At 38.9% G+C, this 22,331-nt stretch overlaps 1 pseudogene; it reads left to right on the plus strand.

Moving 5' to 3' along the window:
* Positions 1-1,724: 1,724 nt before the first annotated feature.
* LOC100606059 lies at positions 1,725-3,109 on the plus strand (annotated as a pseudogene).
* Positions 3,110-22,331: the final 19,222 nt, after the last annotated feature.

Consider the following 22,331-nt stretch of genomic DNA (forward strand, 5'->3'; position numbering starts at 1 on the left):
CCCACTTTCCTATTCATGGTGGCCTTAGGAACTATAATCCTTTCATTAATGGCCCTGGGAACATCCCAAGTCAATATTTTTATTTCCTGTTTTCACCTGCCAGTGGTGAGTACTTCTCTCCATTTTCTGAATATATGACTAAATTTAACATGGGAGTTATGACAAGACATGCAGGAAGCTGCCCAGGCCAAAAGAACTGAAAAACTCAGAACGATTTTAAATATGCTTTTTGTTTTGAAGGAAGTCTTGAAGTTCTGCAGATCTTCATCATTACTTTAATTTTATTTTGATGCCACAATTAGATTTGAAAGAATTTACATACTCCTACAAAAAACTAAAGCATTTCAATTCTATGAGAATAAGGTAAAACTTTTTATGAATTTACTTTGATAAATGAACTATAAAATATCTGTGATATCAACCACTTTTTACTTTAGCTTACTGAAACATAAAGCAACATCTGTCAGCTAAACTTCAAATGAAATCTTTTTGAGTTTCACACTCCTTAAATGTATTTTTATACAAATAATCTTTAAAATATTTGCAGTTCATTTTAGCATTTGTTTATAACCTAAACTCAACTAAACTCAGGAAGGAATATTAAGCCATCATATGTATATTTTCTCAGTAAATCATTTTTAATCAATTCAACATGTAGCTTTTTTATCTGAAATGAAACTTTGCTAGCATACAGATATGAAGTGTATTTGTTTTCATAATCATTTTTGCACTTCTGTTTTTTTATTTTTTAAAACAAATAGATTTCGTAAGATACATATAAAAATACAAGCCAGCAATCCATTCCTTTTGTTTAATCTGTCAGAATATTAACCAGAAAATGTCCTGCTGTGGACTGAACAACCAAATGGTAGAATTGGGTCTACTGTAAGATTAAATAGATCTTCCTTTTGGTGCTTTTTAAAATATGCATTATGTAAATGTGCTTAATGTCTCTGCCAGAGTAATCCAGAAAAGAATTGAAAATGAACAGATGGGTCAAGGGGAGAAAAAGAGTTGGGAGGGATGATACATGGGGGTTCCTCCTGGGATAGACAAACACAATGGCAACAGAAAAGAAAATGTCAGTGTAAGTTGCCAATTGTGTAGCAGATGATTCGCAGTCGTGTGGCAAACAGACCTTCAATTTCCAGGCACACCTACAGCCAAGGGTTTCTAATAGTCCTGAGTTGTGATGGCCTTTCTTCAATTGCTGCATTCATCAAACTTAATTTCCATCTACTTCTATCATAAGGTGCCTGGTGTATTTGTACTTTTCTCAAACTTTAGTCACATTAATTAATTAATTTATTTATTTATTTATTTACTTTTTGAGACGGAGTCTCCCTCTGTCACCTAGGCTGGAATGCAGTGGCACGAGAGGCTCACTGCAACCTCTGCCTCCTGGGTTCAAGCGATTCTCCTGCCTCAGCCTCCTGAGTAGCTGGGATTACAGGTGCCTGCCACCATGCCCAGCTAATTTTGTGTATGTTTAGTAGAGATAGGGTTTCACTGTGTTGGCCCGACTGGCCTTGAACTCCTGACCTCAGGTGATCCACCCGCCTCGGCCTCCCAAAGTGCTGGGATTACAGGCATGAGCCTCATTTTAAAGAACAAGAACCTTGTCTACCCACTGGCATGGCCTCTGGTGCAGCAACATAGGCTCCTGTTCCTGCCGCAGCTCTCTCCTTCCTTCTCGGCCTATCAGAGCCCAGAGTTGGCCCACCATGGCTTTACTCACTACTGTCACCCAGTTCTTGGGAACGAATTACGTATCTTGTCTTGTTCTTGCTGCCTGGCATGCCAGTACCTTCTCCAGGAATTCGGAAGACATATCAGCTTACCTGATACCCAAGGAGCAGGCCAGAATTAAGATCTTCAGACGGCAACGTGGCAAGAGGGTGGTGGGCCAAAACACTGTGGGCATGATGTGTGGTGGCCTGAGAGGCATGAAGGGATTGGTATATGAAACATCAGTTCTTGATCCTAATGAAAGCATCCATTTCTGAGGCTTTAGTGTCCCTGAGTGCCAAAAACTGCCACCCAAGGCTAAGGGTAAGAAAGAACCCCTGCTGGAGGGTTTATTTCAGTTGCTGGTGGCTGAACAGATCCCAACAGAGGAAACACGTATCCTGGCTTTCAAAAAAGTGGGCAAAGAGGACAGCTCTACCCTCCCATGTGGTCACCATGCCGGACAACTTTCCCACCAATATACATCCCATGTTTCAGCTCCGTGCAGCCTTCACAGCCCTCAACAGTGAAAGTAATACTGCCTGAGCATATGCAGAGCTATCAAGCACTGGGAGCTGATTTATGAAGACTGTGTGGATCTGATCACAAAGCTACCTGTGTTGCAGCAAAGATCCACCAAAATGTCTACTAAAAGGGCAAAAATATTGGGGGCATTGACTCCAAGCTGCACTGGCCCCACAATTTCACCAACATGTTAGGCTATACGGATGCTCAGTTCACTGAGCTCGTGCACCTGTACCACACCATCCACAGTGACCATGAGGGCAGCAATGTAAGCGCCCATATCAGCAACTTGTTAGGCAGTGCCCCTTCAAGCCCTTATCTGTCCTTTGCAACAGTCATGAATGGATTGACAGGCCCTCTACATGTACTAGCAAATCAGGAAGTGCTTGTCTGGCAACTTAACTACAGAAGGAAGTTGGCAAAGATGTGGCAGATGAGAAGTTATGAGACTACACCTGGAACACACTCAACCCAAGATGAAGTTATTCCAGACTATGGCCATGTAGTGCTAAAGAAGATTGATCCACGAGGTACCTGCTATGAGAGTTTGCTCTGAAACACCACATAATGACCCCATGTTAACCTGGTTGCTTAACTACACAAGATTGTGCTCAATATCCTCTTAGAGAATGGCAGGGCCAAGAATCCTTGGCCCAATGTAGACACACACTGGGGTACTGCTCCAGTACTACGGCGTGATGGAAATGAATTACTACACTGTTCTGTTCAGAGTGTCTCAGGCACTGGGTGTACTGGCACAGCTCATCTGAAGTCATGCACTAGGATTCCCTCTAGAAAGGCCCAAGTCCAAGACCATAGATGGTCTGATAAGTTTGTGGACTCTAAGTTGGGATAAAACTGGAGACTAGGGGGAAAGTGACTACCAGAAAGGGAGGACACATAAAAAAAAAAAGTCTACTTTGGTTTTAAGGGGTCTTTAAAGACTTAAGATTCAATTGTATCTGAGGCACTGATAATAGATTTGAGTTTAAAATGTAAATTAAAAGTTTAAAAGATGAAAAACCTAGCCAACTCCCTTCACTTGCCTGGTATGAGTTGCCCATCAACTGCAGAATGACCACCACTAATGCACGTGTAATGGGTTAAGTTTGGCCCCCGCACCATCTCAGAGTGAGAATCTGGCTCCTCTTTCCCTGGGTCAAAGCTGGTTGCAGAGAATGTGCAGTCACTTCTGAGATTTTGCTTCTACTCTGCCAAGTGCACAATAAGCCAGCAAGCCAGGAATCTTCCCTTTCTGTTTCCATAGGAATGATGTTGGATAATCAGCTGCACCGAGTCCGTCAGCCCTCTCCTCTGCACACTAACACCTCCTAGCAAGACCTATTGGTTAACTGGACATGCTTTGGCAATTTTTTATGTTACCAGCTGAGCATAAAGGAATGACATTTGTTGTAACTGGCACCCAGTGTTTGATTTGATTTCTCTTTTCAAAACTATCCTATTAAAATTAAGGTCTCAGAGTGTTCTGTTTCCCATTACTTTAATACTCACCCCCACTGAGAATTTCTACACCTGTTGCACCTCAAGGTGAGGATGTTTGGGACCTCCCCATCTTGGTCCTCACCAGAGACCTCTTTCAACAGATCTGTCTGAGCTGTGGTCCCAGTCATTGGGTTTTTATCAGTGCTTAATGTGAACTAAATATTTTACTTCCACAGAACACACGCCACTACCCTCTGACCTTCCCCTGCCTTTCTAAGGTGCTGTGGGGCATAAACAGGGACTCAGGAATGACAGCATGGTAGCTTCAGGGTCTGGTCCCAGGAGTATTAGCACCTCTTTTGGAACAAGAAAATGATTCAAGATTGGACATGGTCCCCTCTGATTATTGGGTCCTGGAGTTGAGAGGATTAAAAATAGTAATCCTTCCTCTTCATCCTCTGCCTCAAGAAAATGCTCCCTTATTTATCAACATCCTTTTCCTGTCCTGCCTCAAGCGCTCACAGTACAGCATTTGTCTTAGAAGCCCCATTTGCACAGGTTTCAGAAACTCAGAATGCTCTACTGCCTTTTCTTTAAGAAAGGATTAAGATACATTCCTTCTGTGCCCCTTTCTTCCCTCCAAATTCCTGCCTGTGTTTCTGTGGATCTACCATCCCCAGAACTACACTGTTGAGATGAATGCAGTGTAAGCCCCTGATAACTGTCAGGTCATGATGCAGACTTCAGGTTGCTCTGTATAAAATGCAAAGTAAATGTTTTTAATAACAATGAAAAAAAGAACAATACCAGACACTCTGATCTGGCTTTGCAAGTGGCCATATAGATCTGAAATAACTTCCCATTATAGTAGAAGACTGAGAAATTATCCAGATAATGCAATCATTTAGGGCATTAAAAAGAGTTTCTATGTAATACATCTATAAATGTTATGCATGTATGTAATAAATACATACTCACAAAACGGTTTCTCTGCTACTGAGAAAAGTATTTTCACCTACACAATAATAATTAGCTAGCGTTTCTTAAGCACTACTAGGCGCCTGACATTGTTCTAAGTGTTCTAAATATGTAGTCTCTTAATCCTAATAGCAGCCTTCTAACTTTATCCTATTATTGTGTCCACAGAGCACAGAACGCTGAAGCATATGTCCAAGGTCAGCCAGCACTCAATCCCAAGCAGTCTGACTCTGTAGTGTATAGTCTTACCACAACAAAATATAACATCTCATTTGACCTAGTTATATAGGTACTATTATATCCATTTGTCAGATGAGAAAATTGAGGCTCAGTGGGATTATATAACTTTCAAGCTGCCTCTGCTAACATATGATAGATACCATGAGTCAACTCTAATCTTTCTGATTCCAAAGTCTGTGCTTATAGCCAATTATAAGCTTATAAAATCACTACAGCCTCCTAAACGCAGGACCACTGTGTAAGACGTGAAAGTTACCATGACCCTCAAAAACAATACAAGCAAAAGGGAACAAATTATATTAGTGACCTGACCCACACCATCTCATTGAGGTGGCTCAGCCCTAGATAGGATCAGGATTTTTTCAACACTAATCACAAGGCAATGGTCCTAGGCCCAACCTCCCATCTGGCTCAGAGCTATTATTGTCAACATGAAAGATGACCTTTGTTTTCTGGTCTTTACAAATCCTTGTAGCAGTTTCTCTGTCTCCAGGACTGGTCACAAGGCTAGCCAGAAGGAAATTCAACCCACAGACCCAAACCTGGATTCAAAACAGAAACTGCTCGAAGGGTTGAGTCAGGAGTTGTGTCCCTACAGAGCTCTTTGATCCTGAGAGAGGAAATCATTGGCACAAAGGAAAAAAGAAGCAGATTATAGATGAGAGGGCTTTTGTTGCTGAAGGTCTTTTCCTTCTAGATGAGCATTCTGGATTTCAGAGTGGCTGTTTCCTGCTGAGCTTCAATGGGCCGGGCCTCTGCCCCTGCACAAAAGAGTAGGAGAATTTTGAACTCAAACATAAAAGCAGAGCAGCAGGCCACAGCGTCTACAGCTCAGGCCTGCTGGGAGCCCCAGCCAGTTCAGACACCATATGTGTCCTGCTTCTCCATCTGGTTCTTTGGACAAGGCCAAACAAAACAGTGGAAATAAATGGCAGAGTAAAAGTCTTTTGCCCTGGCCCTGAAGCACATACTGACCTCACCTTGCAGAGTTTTTCTGTTAATCATTTGTATTATAAGTAGTTTGATTTAAAGTATAAGAGTCCAATCTATACAAAACTTTAAAAGGGGAGAAAAAAGTTCCAACATTACATCGGATTAGCAGGCTAATCACCTTATATCTATCCCTCCATTTACCAATATTACTTCGTAAAGTAAAACCTGAAATCCAGCAAAACCATAGAAACATAGCTTAACCACATGTGAATCCAAACCAAAGCAACCACAGTTTATACAACCACTACAAAAGCTTCTGCATTATTAAACTATATTTTATGGAGAATTAGACTCACTTATTTAAGCAAAAGAATACAGTAAATTTTTATGTAATAAGAAGACTCCACAATCTCTGAAAGATTATTCTACATCTTAATTGTCTATGTAATTTCAACTTTGATTAACTTTAGACTATTCATGGAAGCTAATATATCTCTGTGGCTAATACTTTCAATGAACTTAGCTTGTATATATAGTTATGAGTTGTTTAACCACAAGGATACATTCTGAGAAATTTATCTTTAGGAGAATTCTTTGTTGTGGGATCATGGAGAGTACTTACACAAACCTGTCTGTGGTCCCCAAAATTTTGGGCACCAGGGACTGGTTTCGTGGAAGATAATTTTTCCACAAACCTGGAAGGGGAGGAATGGGGATAGTTTGGAGATGAAACTGTTCCACCTCCCTGATTCTCATAAGGAGCAGCAACCTAGATCCCTCGCATGCTCTGTTCACAGTAGGGTTCACGCTCCTATGAGAATCTAATGCTTCTGCTGATCTGACAGGAGGCAGAGCTCAGGCAGTAATGCTTGCTTGCTGGCCCACTGATCTCCTGTTTCCTGCTTTGTGGCCTGGTTCCTAACAGGCCACAGACCACTACCAGTCTTGACATAATGGGGGCGTGGAGGTTGGGAACCCCTGCCCTACAACACACATAGGCTACATGATACATCCTATTGTTTCTAGGCTACACACCTGTACAGCATGTTACTGTAGTGAATACTGCAGGCAACTATGACAATGGTAAGTATTTGTGTATCTAAACATAGAAAAAGTAATGCATTGTGTTATGACTTCATGATGGCTTCATCACTAGGGGAGAGGAATTTTTTCAGCTCCATTATAATCTTATGGGACCACTGTTATCTATGTGGTCCATTGTTTACCAAAACGTCATTATGTGGTGAACGACTGTATTTCAGTTACTTTCAATAGACCAAACGTTAGCCTTGTACTATACCCAGTTTCTTAGTCTCAGCACTATCGACATTTTAGACCAGATAAGTCTGTTGTGGGGGATTATCCTGTGCATTGCAGGACTTTTATCACCACACTTAGTCTCTCACTTAAATGTCACTAGCACTGCCCCCCATTTGTGAAAACACCAAATGTCTCTATATATTGTCAGATGTCCCTGAGGAGTGAGTTGTGAGTTGTGAGGTGTGATCACCCCTGGTTGATTTCAACTCGCTGGTTTATATGATACAGAGAATAACTTTTGAATGTTATTCCTTCTTCTCATTTATACATCATCATTCAGTAACAGCTAATACTCAATATTAAAAGTACAAGACAATGACTAGACCCATTGGATTTTTTAATCTAAGTTATAAACTTATCTTCTGAACTCATAAAAATAATGTTATAATAGCTTCTGAATATCATGAAAATTCAATCACACACAAAAGTCTATGTATTATATAATGGTGGGGTTTATTCCAGGCCCACTGACAAGTCTGTCTTACTTCACTGAAGTTAACCCTCCATACACAGACGATGACAGATGACTGGGCAGGTGGGAAAGACGGATTGGAAGAAAGAAAAAGCAGCAAGAATGTGGAGTCCCGATAAATAAGCAATAACAAGGAAGGGGACCCAGGTGGCAGAGGTCCCCAGGTGGGGAAGAACAATAAACAATTGTTTGGAGAGATGGCTAACCACAAATAACCTGAGGGGACAAGGACCTCATTCTGAGGGCACAACAACCTTGCATGTAGCCCCCCTCCAGCAGGACCTTATAAAACTTCCCTCCAGCCCTGCCTCTTTGCAGGCAGCCTCTTCTCTGCTGTCCTGCCTGTTGCAATCTTGCCACATATTTTCATGCTTTCTCTAATAAATCTTCTTTTCTTCACCTACAACTGTCTTGGTAAATTCCTTTACTGTCTGCACCACTCGCCCCAGATAGTTACTACTCATGACAGAAAAGACTAGAGAGCAAGCTATGAACAGTACTGAAGGTGGCTTAAATCATACGAGTAACGCTCCTTAAGAAAACTAGAAAAATACGTTTTCATGCAAAAGCAAACGATTTTATTAATGTACTTAGTTTGAAAATACTCTTTTCATAATTAAATATAATACATAAAATCCCCATTTAAATGTTCTAAACTTACTATTTTAACTTAGGACCATTTTTTAGTAAACCTCTTTTAATGTTGCTTCACTTAAATCATTTGTCTCTTTTTCTCCAGATGTTATGCTTCCTTTAAGTAATTGCAAAGATTTCATATTAAATTAGCCCTCTGTTTCAAAAGTGAAAAGCTCCAGTGAGCAAAGACAAATGTTTATGGCAAATTGGTTAGTAAAATGCTGTCTCTTGGGAACTGGACATTAAGCTGGCAATGTTTAACATCTCCTTGGTCAATCTCAATTCTTCCTTCAGTCACCGAAAATTATTTTTAGTTTAATCACAACTCATCACACTGTACACATTGAGGCTGCTACTTTACTCCCTTAATTAAAAACAAAAACAAGTAAATATATTTTTATTCGGCTTTGCTAAAAGAAACTGGTTTAATTCTATCACTATGTATCAGAATTCTACTTCAATCTCAGTGATTATATTTTCTATTTTCTGCTCATTTAATCAGACTGTAATGATTCTCAACCATAGATTTCAAAAAAAATGTTTATAAATTAATGTAAATAAAGTGCTTAAAATAGTGTCAGAAATAATGCCTTATATAGTAGGAGCTATATAAGTACTTGCTATTATTACTACAGACGCCCTGGGCTCCACTGAAGATTAACTAAATCCAAATCTATGTGATTGCAGTGAGCAATCAGCATTGAGAAACACTGACTGTACCATGTGCCAATGAAGCAAATTTAATAGCTTAAATGTCAGAAAACCTGACCAGCCTCATTCTACGTACCACTGATTAAAAAAAAAAAAAAAAATCTACCATTTTCTAGGCACTGTGCATGTCAAAGACATTGAAAATGAGTAAGACAATCTTTACCCTCAACTAGCAGTCAGTTAGATTAAATAGACCATGGCCCAATAAATACAGAGTAATTCTTTCAGGGTAAGAATAGTGATATTAACTAAGCGTGTGGGCCAAAGAAAGTATCAGCCAATTCTACTTGATAAAGTAAGGAAGGCTCCCAGGGAGAGAGAAATTTGAAGTGACCCTTAAAGGATTAATGAAGTTGTGATGGGTGGAAAATGAAGGGAAAGACACAGAAAGAAAGGGAAATCACATAGTGTTTAAGAATTATTAAGTAAAAGTTTAAGCAGAAGATGTGATGAGGGTGAAGCTGCGTAGATTAGAAGGGCTTGAAAATCGGGCCAAGAAATTGTGATGTTTTCCTGTAGGCAAAGGGGAACCAAAGACACATTTTAAGAAAAGGAGTAATATGATTATATCTACAAGTTATATCTCTCTGTCTTCATGTATCAAGAGCAGCAATAAACACACCCATACAGACTTAGGCCCTCACACGATTGTGCTAGATAGACAGAACCTGGGTTTGAACCTCAGCCCATCTCATTTACATGACAGAGCTCTAGCCTAAAATATAAGAAAGCAAAGCAAGTCGGACATTCTTAGTTTTGTGGAACTTGAAAATCTATATCTTCCAGTCATTTAAGAAGAGGATGAACCAAAAAGCCTTCCAAGGACCCTTAACTGTCAACATTGGCTAATAATTTCTCCTTTCTAAAGGGAAAATAATGAAAACTGTATTCTCCAGAAAATCATAGATCTCTTTATGCTGTGAGGAAAGTTTTAAAGACATAGCAAGCATAATATTGCCAGGAAAAAAATAATCTAGGATATTCTTGGATGTTGTCTCCAGATGTTGAGTTTTAATTCTACCCTGAATTAAACAGTGAACTATTAAAATATGGAAAATATGATTATAATTTATGTTCTTCCATCTAACGACTCAGGGGATTTCTTATTTTGTTATTAGAGGGGAGCAAAGCTATTGTTTTAAGTATGACAAAAGCCCACATCTGCTCTTGTGCAAGTTACTCCTGGCTGCATCAGGCTTTCTAAGCATTGACTGTGGGTGTGCGTGCAGCCGCACCCTCTCCTGGAATTCCTGTTGGTCTCCTCCTTGTCCTAAGCTGCTGCTCAGAAGCTCACCTTAAAGGAAACCATGTTGCTGCCATTTGACGTCAAAGCGAATTGATAACTGACTCAGTAATTGGCAACTACTCCTCTATCAATGTGTATGCACATGGAGACTTGGACTGTCAGATAAGGGTAAGTGGCTAAATTTTTTATCATTGCAATGTGCACTGCTAAAGATAGTGTTTACTGGCCCCCTAAAAGAGTAGTCTTGACTTGGAAAAGGAAAATGGTTTCATCTGATCTTAACATGTAAACATTCAGAATAAGCCTCAGCAGAAATGCTCACTTTCAGAGTTTTAGACAAGGCTATTCCAGGCCAAAGATTTATTTCTGCATACTGCAAAGGCCAATTTCCTGTTTCATGCTCTATATGCAGACATCCTCAACAAATAATATCTGATGGAGATCCCTGTCTGTTTCTGAGAAACAAAGTGTTAAGACTGACATGGGTCAGTGAAATCATTTTTTGCTCTATATCATGCCCAAGAAGAAGAGGATATTAAGTCTCTCTTCCAGGATTTGAAATCTGCCCTGAATCCGTGGCCCATGCAGATGCTGGTATACTGCTTGGTATTTGGGGATTTCTTGCTGATGAATATGATATTTGCTTGGCTGCAAAGAGAAACCAGAGAAAAATAAAGAAGTGCTTTTGTTGGTAACATATTGTGGGGTCAGAATGTTGTTTTAGTGACTCACTTGAAAAAAAAATGTGGTAGGAAACTAAATTCAACCCCATGACAGAGTGCTATGGCTTTTGTTTAATGATAACTCCAGCCAACTCACTGATGAAGATGCTTTTTATATAGGCTGGTTTTACATGATTCCAAAATATCTAGTAAATTTAATTCTAAAATTTAGTTCAATAATCTGGCTATTTTGCTTGAGAAATGCTAAACCTGAAGTAAACTGCTTTGGACAAATAATATATAAAACATTCTGAGTAACAGATTAATTGGTTAATGAATAGTGGCCTAAAATTTTGGGATGCTTTGGTGTTGTATTAGTCTGTTCTCACATTGCTATGAAGAAATACTCGAAACTGGGTAATTTACAAAGGAAAGAAGTTTAATTGACTCACAGTTCTGCATTGCTGGGGAGGCCTCAGAAAACTTATCATCACGGCGGAAGGCAGAGAGAAAGCACCTTCTTCACAGGGAAGCAGGACAGAATGAGTGCAAGCAAGAGAAATGCCAGACGTTTATAAAACCATCAGATCTTATGAGACTCACTCACTATCACGAGAACAGCATGGTGGAAACTACCCCATGATCTCATTACCTATACCTCATCCTGCGCTTGACACACGAAGATTATGGGGAGTATAAGGATTACAATTCAAGTTGAGATTTTGGGTGAGGACACAGCCAAACCATGCCAGGTTTTTTATAAACAGATTTATACAGCTCACTGTTCCTGGAACCCACCAACTTATTATCATCTCTGCTTCTTGGCCTCTAGGTTAGACAATATATTTCTCAACCAGAAGAGCCCCATTGTTATTGGAATGGAGGAGGAGCTGGGTAGGAGGGTTTAAGTGACCATCTCAGAGCCATGTCCTCCCTCCTTGAGGCATTCTGTCACTCACTTTGTTTTTGGTTTTGTTAAAATCCCTTTATTGGAGTCTTCATTATGGTCTGACTTTTTTCTTTATATTAATGCATCTTCCACAGCCACAATTCATGACATCTGCATTTCTATCTGCACACTTACCCACCTCTGTTACCTTCATCTGACAGAGCATTTTATTCCATCTTCATCTTCCAAACATTATTCAGATTTTAAGATCAAGCTCAAAGCTATTTCTTCTATAAAGAAACGTATGCATTCCCTCTTGTTTCATGCAATGGCTCCATTAAAACTATATTTATAGTTTGATTATAGCTCATCCTGACTGTGTTATGATTCTTTGTGTCCATGTCTGTGCCACCACTAAATTGTTAGCTCCTTCAGCACTGAACTTCTGTTTACTCACAGGCACCCATCCCTCTTCAATTTCATATTTCTATGCCAAGCTCAGTTATTCAGCTAGTAGGTGAGTAACACATTTTTTAATTTGATGATGCCCACATCCTTCAAATAAATACATCAGATGACAAAGTGGTGTGGGGGTAGTGGGAAAGAAAGAAGGAAATGAGGGAAAACAAAGAGAGAGACAATGTCAAGTTGGAAATTCAACCTGATTTAACATCTAATACATAATTACTCATGTTGGCAAACACCATAAGGAAAAACTCAAACGCGATCGCTCTGCATGTTTTCCTTTAATGTATTTATTCATGCATAAACCATATCAAGGTTTCCCATGATTAAAACGTGGATGTTTCTGCTCGGCTTCCTTTTGGACACACTGCTTCAGAACAAACCAATTCTGATAATAAAGTAAATCTTCTCACTATGCCTAAACAATAACCCCATCCCTTGTTTTAAAACAATAATTTGCTGTCTAAATACTATACTTCCCTCAAGGAAATGAAAGGAGAAGACAGAGCCAGTGCACACTAATATAAAACAGCACCAGAAGTTAAAATACAATTCACATCAGCATGGAAATTACTGAGTGGGTAGCTACAAAATAAAAGGAAATAGTAATCAGAAATGAACTACCTATACCATAGGAGTGAAACTTTTTCATAATGAACCTATAAAAAAGGAGTGAGATTTTTGCATAATACATTTACAGAGGTAGTATTCTCCTAAATGCATTTTTTCCAATAAGATTCAGTATTCTTGGGGAATTGAGGAAGCAGATTGGTTTCAGAGGCCATAACTGATCCACTGGGAATTTTATTTTCAATTTTGGGAATGTTCAGGATTTATGCTTTACTACCTATATAGATAGTTGACCCTGCTTTTTTTTTTTTTCTTTTTTTCAAATGTATGACACTGGAGGTTTAAAGGTCTTGTCTTTTTAACAGAGATTTAACTGGCCTCACCATTTTGATTTGGTTTGACTATTAAAAATAGAATCTAAAGATTTTACACTATGCATCCCAAATTGTGAAACTTTGTTCTCTGCCAATACTATACTTAAGATTTCTAACACTTAGCAATTTTCTAACATTGTGGTTGAGGTCATCTTTGAAAGACCTACATTTATATTTTCCCCTTGTGATGCAGAATCAATACTTTACTGGCTGAGAAAAAGTGAAACACTCCATTCATGTTAGACTGTTGAGCGAAAATGTAAATGAGCAGGCAGCAAATCTTGCATGTTATGCAAACACAGGAGCTAAAAAAAGTATTGCTGATCACTGACTCTCTTGTTGGAAATATTAAATTTGTCCAGGTTTCAGATTTTTTAAGTCTCGACTTTGTGCACTTTTTAAAAGAGGAGTTTCATAAAGAACATGCATAATCGTCAGAAGAAAACCTGTAGTAATCATGCAACACTTCACATAAGAATTTCCATCTAACTTTCCACATGCTTTCTACAAAGCCAAGTCTTTCTTTTCTTCTTCTTCTTTTTGTTTTTTCTTGAGGCCAATAAGACAATCAAATAATATCCACCATCTATAGCCATGAAAATATACATGACATAATGGAAAATCAATTGAAACAGCACTACAAAAGAGGACTAAAAGTAAAGTGAAATCTCTAGATTTTAGGATTTTCTTGAAAAGTTACCCACAATGTCAAAACATTTAAATTTGATTTAGACGTGGAGAGAATTGATTGGAATTTATGCAAGAGAGCTTGAAAATTTAATAATGGACATCAATGTGTTTGTTTTTTATAAAGGACAGCAGCACTCCTCACAAGACACTTTTGTTTACTTCTGGGGGAGCCTTTCTTGCTGCCTGTCACAGAATGCTACATTCTTAGTGTTTCCTTTCAGAACAGGAATTCTCAAACATAAGCAAGCCTCCAAGTCCCCTGGCGGGCTGGGTTCCAGCTGCAGATTTCTGATTCAGTAGGTCTGGAGTTGGGTCTGGAAATTGCATGTCTAACAAGACTCCAGGATTATTGAGCTGCTGGCCTGGGGACTGCCCTTTGAACTTCTCTGGTTTAAGAGGGAGCAGCGGGGAGAAGCCTGGAAGCCTGAGGGAGAAGGAGTACAGGAGCCAAGAGAGAGATCTGTGGAAAGGAGCTGAGCCTGTGAGGCTGTAGAAACCAAGGGCTGCCTCCGTAGCTAATCTATGGAGAGTATGGTCTCGAAAATACTCCATGCGGTCAGACTGAACCAAGAGATATGAGAATGAAGGAGCCTACAGAACAAGAAATAAGCGCCAAAAAAATTTAAAAGGGAAACATAGATCACAGACCAAGTCCTTTAAAAAATGACAACAACTAAGACAGATCGATTTCATGGAAAAATCATCCTGCGTCTTAAAATATGATCATTTTCCAGTCCTCCCATCCTCTACCCTAATAGAAAGTGGTAGAAGCTTCCCCTACAAGCTAGCAAAACAGGTGTGAATTTCATTCCACTGAGTGTAGTGTACAGGAAGCACCATTCTCCTGATTATTCAGTACTTAACTTTATTGCTGAATCCAAGCGCTATCCCAGCTAGGAAAATGCAACCTCAGTTATCTGAGAAGTGTCCGCTCTCCCCCAGGGTTGGGATATGGCTCAGAAATCTTAGACTAGTCCCAGGCACAGTGTGGAATTCAATGTTCTGTGTTCATCAAGTATCAATCCTCAACCCACATGAGTCATCCTCAGTATGTCCGTGGGCTCTGTCCCTATCAGCTGCTTCCTCACACTGTTACTACGAGACTTTCTTACGAAGCATCTATGGCTCAGTCTGACTAAACGCACTGCAGAGCAACTCCCTGCTAGATTCTTCTGGGTTCTCCATCCCAGGAAGCAGAGTTGCCACTGCTTCAGCGCTCACAGACTATTTGTTCCTCGCCCACTACAGGCTGGAGGGGAATCTCATTTCAGTTTGTGACTGGGGTCCCCCAAACTCCCCAGCTTCTACACATAATTCTCTGGGACTTAAAAATGTTTTTCTCACTTTTACTTATTTCACAGTTCTCCAATTTTTAGGATTTAAGCCCAAATCCTAAGAGTCCGACACTTATAGGAGCCATAGGGACAGAATAAATAAGAGAAGCAAGACAGTTGTAATAGAACGAAGACTGATAGAGACTGCTGCACACTGGGAAGGGAAAGAACCTCAAAAAGCATTAATATTAATTTTTTTTAACTGTGGAGGCCAGACAACACACTTATTTGGGTCAATGGTACAGCAGGCTTCGCATTTGTGAGCATAGTTGAGGTTAATGGAAAACAAAGATGTTTTCTGCTTTCCTCTTGGCTATTCATGAGGAATTGAGTATAGTGCATGCTCTATTTTCATGAAGACAAGAATAGTTTTGCTAATCTTGTTCACTGTTGTATCCTCAGCAGGTAAAACAGTGTTTGGCACACTATAGATGTGCTCGGTAAATATCTGCTGAATGGCTGAATGAATAAATAACTGAATACATAACAGAAACAAGTACATTATTATCTTAAAATATTATCCAGCCTTACTATCTTTAGTCTGTGCAAATCACACTGATGATTAAATCCCACATTGTATAGAAGAGTAAATGGCACAGTGACCAAATCTAAAGCTCTCACAAGTCTATATATATATATATATCCATAAGGGCCCAGCCCTCTTCCTTGCTGATATGGTTTGACTCTGTGTCCCCACCCAAATCTCATGTCGAATTGTAATCCCTAGTATTGGGGGAGGGACCTAGTGGAAGGTGATTGAATCATGCGGGAGGACTTGCCCCTTGCTGTTCTCATAATAGAGTTCTCAAGAGATCTGGTTGTTTAAAAGTGTGTGGCACCTTCCCCTTTATTCTCTCTCTTCCACCCATTTCAGCCATGTAGCACATGCCAACTTCTCCTTTGCCTTCCACCATGATTGTAAGTTTCCTGAGGCCTCCCAGCCATGCTTCCTGTACAGCCTGTGGAAACGTGAGCCAGTTAAACCTCTTTTCTTTATAAATTACTCAGCCTCAGGTAGTTCTTTATAGCAGTGTGTGAACTGACTAATACACTTGCACTACCCTCCATACCACTGCCTGGACACAGCAGTAAAATTGTAACTTCCTGATAAAATGTTGAATGTACAGGACTGAGGCTAAATTAGACAAATATGTTTACATCTGAGTATAGCCTATGTGGTGGCTAAAATAAAACAGAAGCTTAGGGTATTATTACAGATTTCAGTGGTTTCAAAGAAAGTCAAGAAATAGCCTGAGGAATCCAAGCTTAGAAGCTGAGAACTTGATCTGAACTAATTTTTGCTGTGCTTCTCTCATTCACTAAAAAGCTGTCTAACTCCCTTGGGAAAAATTATCACTATATTTCTACCACCTATTCTCCTGTCTTCTACAGCCAGGCTCAGGAGTTCATGGCTTTCTGCCTGCAGCTTCCTCTTTTATCTGAGGCTATTCTGTGAGGTCCCAAACCACTGGAAAGAAAGAAAACTAATCTTCTCTGATCTGCATGGTTGCTTCCACCCATGAATTGCTTCCCTTGGTGAAGCATTAAGCATTAAGCCAGGAGCACACGAGCTCTGATAAAACACTCTGAAGGAAGAGAGATTTGCTATTGCAGCTGTTCATTATTTGTGAACTTCTCCAGTGTTTGTCCTATTAATATTGTCCAGTTCCAGGAACATTTTGGTAAGAGGAAAGAAAATTTTGAAGTCCATGTGTCCTTAAGCACGAATAGTCACTGCTCATTCCTACTTCGTAGCAAGGATCATCTCCAACTGTTTGGCCTCATGGTCTCCATTTCAATTTAGTGCACTTTGTAACCTTCCTTCTCATGTACCCACTAATCCAGGACTTTTCATCATTTGTACTGCTGCTGTTGGGAGACAATGTACAAGAGGTGTGGCTTGCAGCATAGTGTGATAGAAAGAGCATGAGATGTGAGGTTAGGAGATCTGGGTTGGACTTACATTTCTACCCATTACTCACATGGATTTGTTTAATTGCCAACCTGCTAAAATACATGCATTAGTGAAAATTGAAAAAATATAGCAGGATGGCTGTGAGGTGCACATGAGATAAAAATAAAAATATGAGAAGGAACTTTGTAAGAAGTAAAGAACAATAAAAATGCTAGTCATTGCTGTTGATAGTATTAACACTATTAGTAAGAACAGAGTGGGAAGCAAGAAGGAAGATGGTGAGTGGGAAATTGTGCTGGTAACAGAAAAGACAAAAGTGGGAGTCCCAGGACTCTTTGATATATGGTAGTTGGGTCTACGGCCATACCACCCTGAATGCGCCCGATCTCGTCTGATATATGGTAGTTGGTTGGGGGAGGATGTGACATCAGGGAACAAGGGCTGACTAATCATCACATGAGTAATCTGCTAGGTATTGCCCCAAAAGAAGAGAACGAACAACTTGGCCTGCAAAAGGGAGGGTGTGGAAAGGTGAGGCATGTAATTTGAGACTTTAACAGTTTGTGGTCTCTTTTCAACATAGCAGCCACCCTAACATTGCTGGAGGAGGAGGAAGAAATTTGAACATAATATAAGGTATATAATAAGTAAGCCTGAGATAAAATAATGACTGAGGCCATGCTGGTCCTTCCTGTAGTTTATGGTTAATAACAGAAAATTCTTTTTAATCCCTTCTGCTGTCAGCCCAGACTCACTGAGACCCAGGTTGTGACAAAGATAGCCAGTTGCCTACAGAAAGACCTGTTCTCTCCCATCCTTCTCAGTACGCTTATTTTTCCCTGGGTATATTGCCACCCAGAACAAAAGGCTACATACCCAGACACTCTTACACTTGGGTGTGGGGACAGGGCTAATTTCTGTTCATGACATATAGTGAGAATGTCAGACTTTAAGTAGGTCCCTTGGAACTGACTCAGCTGGGAGTGTTTCTTTCATGGCCTTCTTCCATTCTTCCTTTCTCTGGCCAGCTACATGGACATGATATCCGGGCATCCAATCCTCTACAACCACTGTACTGTTTCTTATATCAGACATAGTTGAGCTCCCATCAGTCAATCTACATTTGCTCAGACACCATCCCCAGAAGACAATGATGTGTTTTTACGCTCTTCTTTTCTGGGGATGGTGTTTGAGCAAATGTAGACTGACTGATGGGAGCTCAACTATGTGTGAGCATAATGACCATCACACCACTCCAAGCAAAACCAAGGCAAAGGGAAAAAGATCCTTGATGGCAGTATGTATCTTACAGAATAGAGCTTTTCCAAAGATTCAGGTTGTGAGGATAAGAGAAGATGGAATCTACAGAAGATAATTACCCTAGTTGGGTGAAGGCTTTCTACAGTCTAGAGATTAAGATGTGTACCAGGTCCAACAAACGACCTTATAGTCTTTTAAAGCAACACATGAGATAAGAAAGAAATAGACCTTTGAGTCTGTGATGGCTAATATTGAGTGTCAACTTGATTGGATTGAAGGATGCAAAGTATTGTTCCTGGGTGTGTCAGTGAGGGTATTTCCAAAGGAGATTAACATCTGTGTCAGTGGACTGGGAGAGGCACGCCCACCCTCAATCTGGGTGGGCACCATCTAATCAGCTGCCAGAGCGACTAGAATAAAGCAGGCAGAAGAAGGTGGTAGGAGCTGACTTGCTAAGTCTTCCAGAGTTCATCTTTCTCCTGTGCTGGATGCTTCCTGCCCTTGAACATCAGCCTCCAAATTCTTCAGCTTTTGGACTCTTGAACTTACACCAGTGGTTTTCCAGGGCTCTCAGGCCTTCGGCCATATGATGAAGGCTGCACCGTTGGCTTCCCTGCTTTTGAGGTTTTAAGGATTTGGACTGGCTTCCTTGCTCCTCAACTTGCAGACAGCCTATTATGGGACTTCACTTCATGACTGTGTAGGTCAATTCTCCTTAATAAACTCCCCTTCATATATACATCTATCCTATTAGTTCTGACACTCTAGAGAACGCTTATTAATACAGAGTCTGAAGACAGGAAAGAAAAGTTCACCTTTGACAACTACTTACTATAATGCACAGAAAAATATCTGAAAAATTAACCAAATTTTTTTTCTTTCTTTGCTGGGCTTTTCGTCGTTGTGGGGTTTTTTGTGTTCGTTTTTTTGTTGTTGCTACTGTTGTTGCTTTTGCTCTTGTTGTGATACTATTGTTTTTCTGACTGTCATCCCCCAAAATATACAAAGAAGGTAGTCTCTGACAAAGGAGTAGAAAGTTATAAAAAGTGCAAAAGTTAAGCTATACAAACTTTAGAATGAGATTTAAAATAAATACAATATGAGAGTTTCAAAAAACTTTAAAACCGTAGGGTTCACAAAACTTTAAAAATAGTAGAAAACTATCAGCCACATTGATAGTGGCAAATAGTAAAATATATGTTGGAAATTGAAAATAATGATATAATAATAATGTAATGATAACACATTTAAGAAGCACTCTTAATATGTAGAATATGAGGACAAAAAGAGGAAAATGATGGAGGAAAGAGAATTGATATGGCAGACAGAGACTATGGAACCAACATTCAAATAGTTGTTACTCAGAGAAAAAGTAAATAAATTGGACAAAAACAATATCAAAGATATTACAAAAGAAAAGTTTCCTGAATTTAAAAAAAGGGCCATCAAAAAGAGAGAAATTATGATATATCATACCTATTTTTATTTTAAAAAAAAGCAATGTATAAAAGTCTAGGTACAAAATATATATACGTAATACACACAAGCACAAAAATGATACTTGCCTCAAATTTCCCGTCTAAAATACAAAAAGCTAAAAAACGATGGTGAAAATGTAGTTTTCTAAAGGCTATAAAGATATTATCAAATACAACATTTACCCAGCTAAAAATATGGGGGAAAGTATTCTGATACGCACTCAATGAAATCAAATAATAAAAAAGAAAATTACTATAAAGGAAATATGTAATTACTGTGATGGAAATAAGATTACTACAGTGGAAAAATGGAAAAATCTAGGTTAAATATAAGATTAAGACATTATCAAAATTATTTCACGGAGCAAAAAATATGCTAATAACCATGAAAAATAATGAAACAGCTATCAAAATGTACCTCTGAAATAACCACTGAGACCAGTAAATTCAATATAAAATGTAATAAATAAATATCATGCTATTTAAATATTTTCAGAATACATAAAATTATTTCAACTTCCCACATCTTTATATAAAACTAGCATAACTCTGGTGGCAAAATTGTTATAAATAGTTCAAATAGAAATTATAATATAATGTGTTATAAACATACTTATATAAACCTAAATGATATAAAATTTTAACGTAGTTACACAGCTCTAAATAAATGATATAAAATCTATTTCAAGATAGATTAATGTTTTAAATTTTTAAACAATTTAACCAAAGCAGTATATATCCACAGTAGAAAAGAATTTTAAACAAATAAACACATATCTGCCTGTGTCATAAAAAAAGATAAAAAGACAAACAAATGGAAAGATAGTTTAGACTTCCAAGGTGAGACAGTAGAGATAAGCCTGATAAGAGAATGTTTCTACCCCAACACTTGATGAAAGGAACAAGAAACACAAAACACAAATTTCGAAAAGAAGTGCCAAACAAATGAATAAAAATTGCTTTTTTGGTTCAGGAAGTTTTTAAACTTATCTGCATCTTTCAGAAGAAATGATAGGAAAAGTAGATGATTAATCAACACCTCAAAAGTCTTAATGGTATTCCTAAGAATGAGGAGAAGCTGAAGAAGTAGGCTGTTGGAGAAAGAGTTAGGTAAACAGCTATGCAAGCACCCCTACCAAAGGTACTCAGTAGAGGAAGAGAAAAATTTCAGTCACTGTCATTCTATGCTCTACTAGTAAGGGAGGGGAAAAGAGAGCATTCTAAAAAACACCTGCAGTAAGTTGCAGACATGAAAACAAAAGAGTAGATAAATAGGAACAAACAAACAAAAAACCAGTGAGCACCAAAAGCTGACAAATTAAGCAGAAGGTGATGTCACCTCTATCTCAATTAACTGTAATGGGGGTAAACCCCATAGGACTCATTATCTTTTCCTGTTCTGACTGGGGAGTAAGGTGCAGACACAAAAGGCTGCTGGAAGAATGTGTAAGTAAAACAAGGAAAATGAATAACCTAAACAAACTCTCCTTGCTGGAAGCATACGCTTCAGGGCATCACGCACAAATTAGAAGATTGAACTGAAGTGAGTAGGAAGAGAACACATTCCTAGTTTGGTGAAATTGATTGTAATACAGAAAATTTACTCCACTCAAAGAAGAAAAAGCAGGCGTCAGAGTACAGCTCTGAGAGAGGCCAAACTGGAGAGACCTAGTGGTAAAAGTATCCTAGAGAATTCACTCAGACACACTTTCAGAGCAAAGAGAGAGTTTGGGAGCTGCCCACAGTAAAGCATGAGCAAGACTAAAAGAAATGGCATTGCAGTTATGCATAACTACAACAAAATGCAGAGAGGAAAAGTGACATGGCATATAAAAGAGACAGCAAAATTCTAGCTGGAAAGAAACTGTATTTAAGAACAGAATAAACTCCTCGAACTTGCTTCACAGTATGCAAGAACTTACAACAGTAAGCCAAAAATATGAAAGCTCATAAAACAACAGGAGTAGATCTAAAGGAAGATGACAGAGATAAATTGAGAGTCCAACAACATCATTAGAACCATTACATGTCTATTTGATAAATTAGAGATAGCAAGAAAAAAGACAAGCTGAATGTTGTATTAATGAGATTGAGGAAAGGCCTGAGATAATATTAACAAATTAGAACTAAGCTTATAGAGGGCAAAGTAACAGGATATTTTATGTCCTTATCATTGTAACCCAAGAAAATGAAACAAGAAATAAAAATATTAAAAAGAAAAGTCTCTGAAATTCAAGAGAAGCACAGTAGAGGACAGACCTTGTCACCTAGGAAAAAAATATATACAGAAGGATCAACATTGCAGCCTATCCTGATTAAGTTATTAAGATTCAAGGACAAGGAAATTTTTTTTTTTAGCCATCCAGACAGAAAGAACAAGTCAAATAAAAGGGAGGAAACCAGGTTGGTTGCTGACCTCCCCACAGCAAGAAATTAACCCAGAAAATAGTAGAACAAATATA

Source organism: Nomascus leucogenys, chromosome 18 (genome assembly GCF_006542625.1).
Source record: "Nomascus leucogenys isolate Asia chromosome 18, Asia_NLE_v1, whole genome shotgun sequence".
Taxonomy (NCBI): domain Eukaryota; kingdom Metazoa; phylum Chordata; class Mammalia; order Primates; family Hylobatidae; genus Nomascus; species Nomascus leucogenys.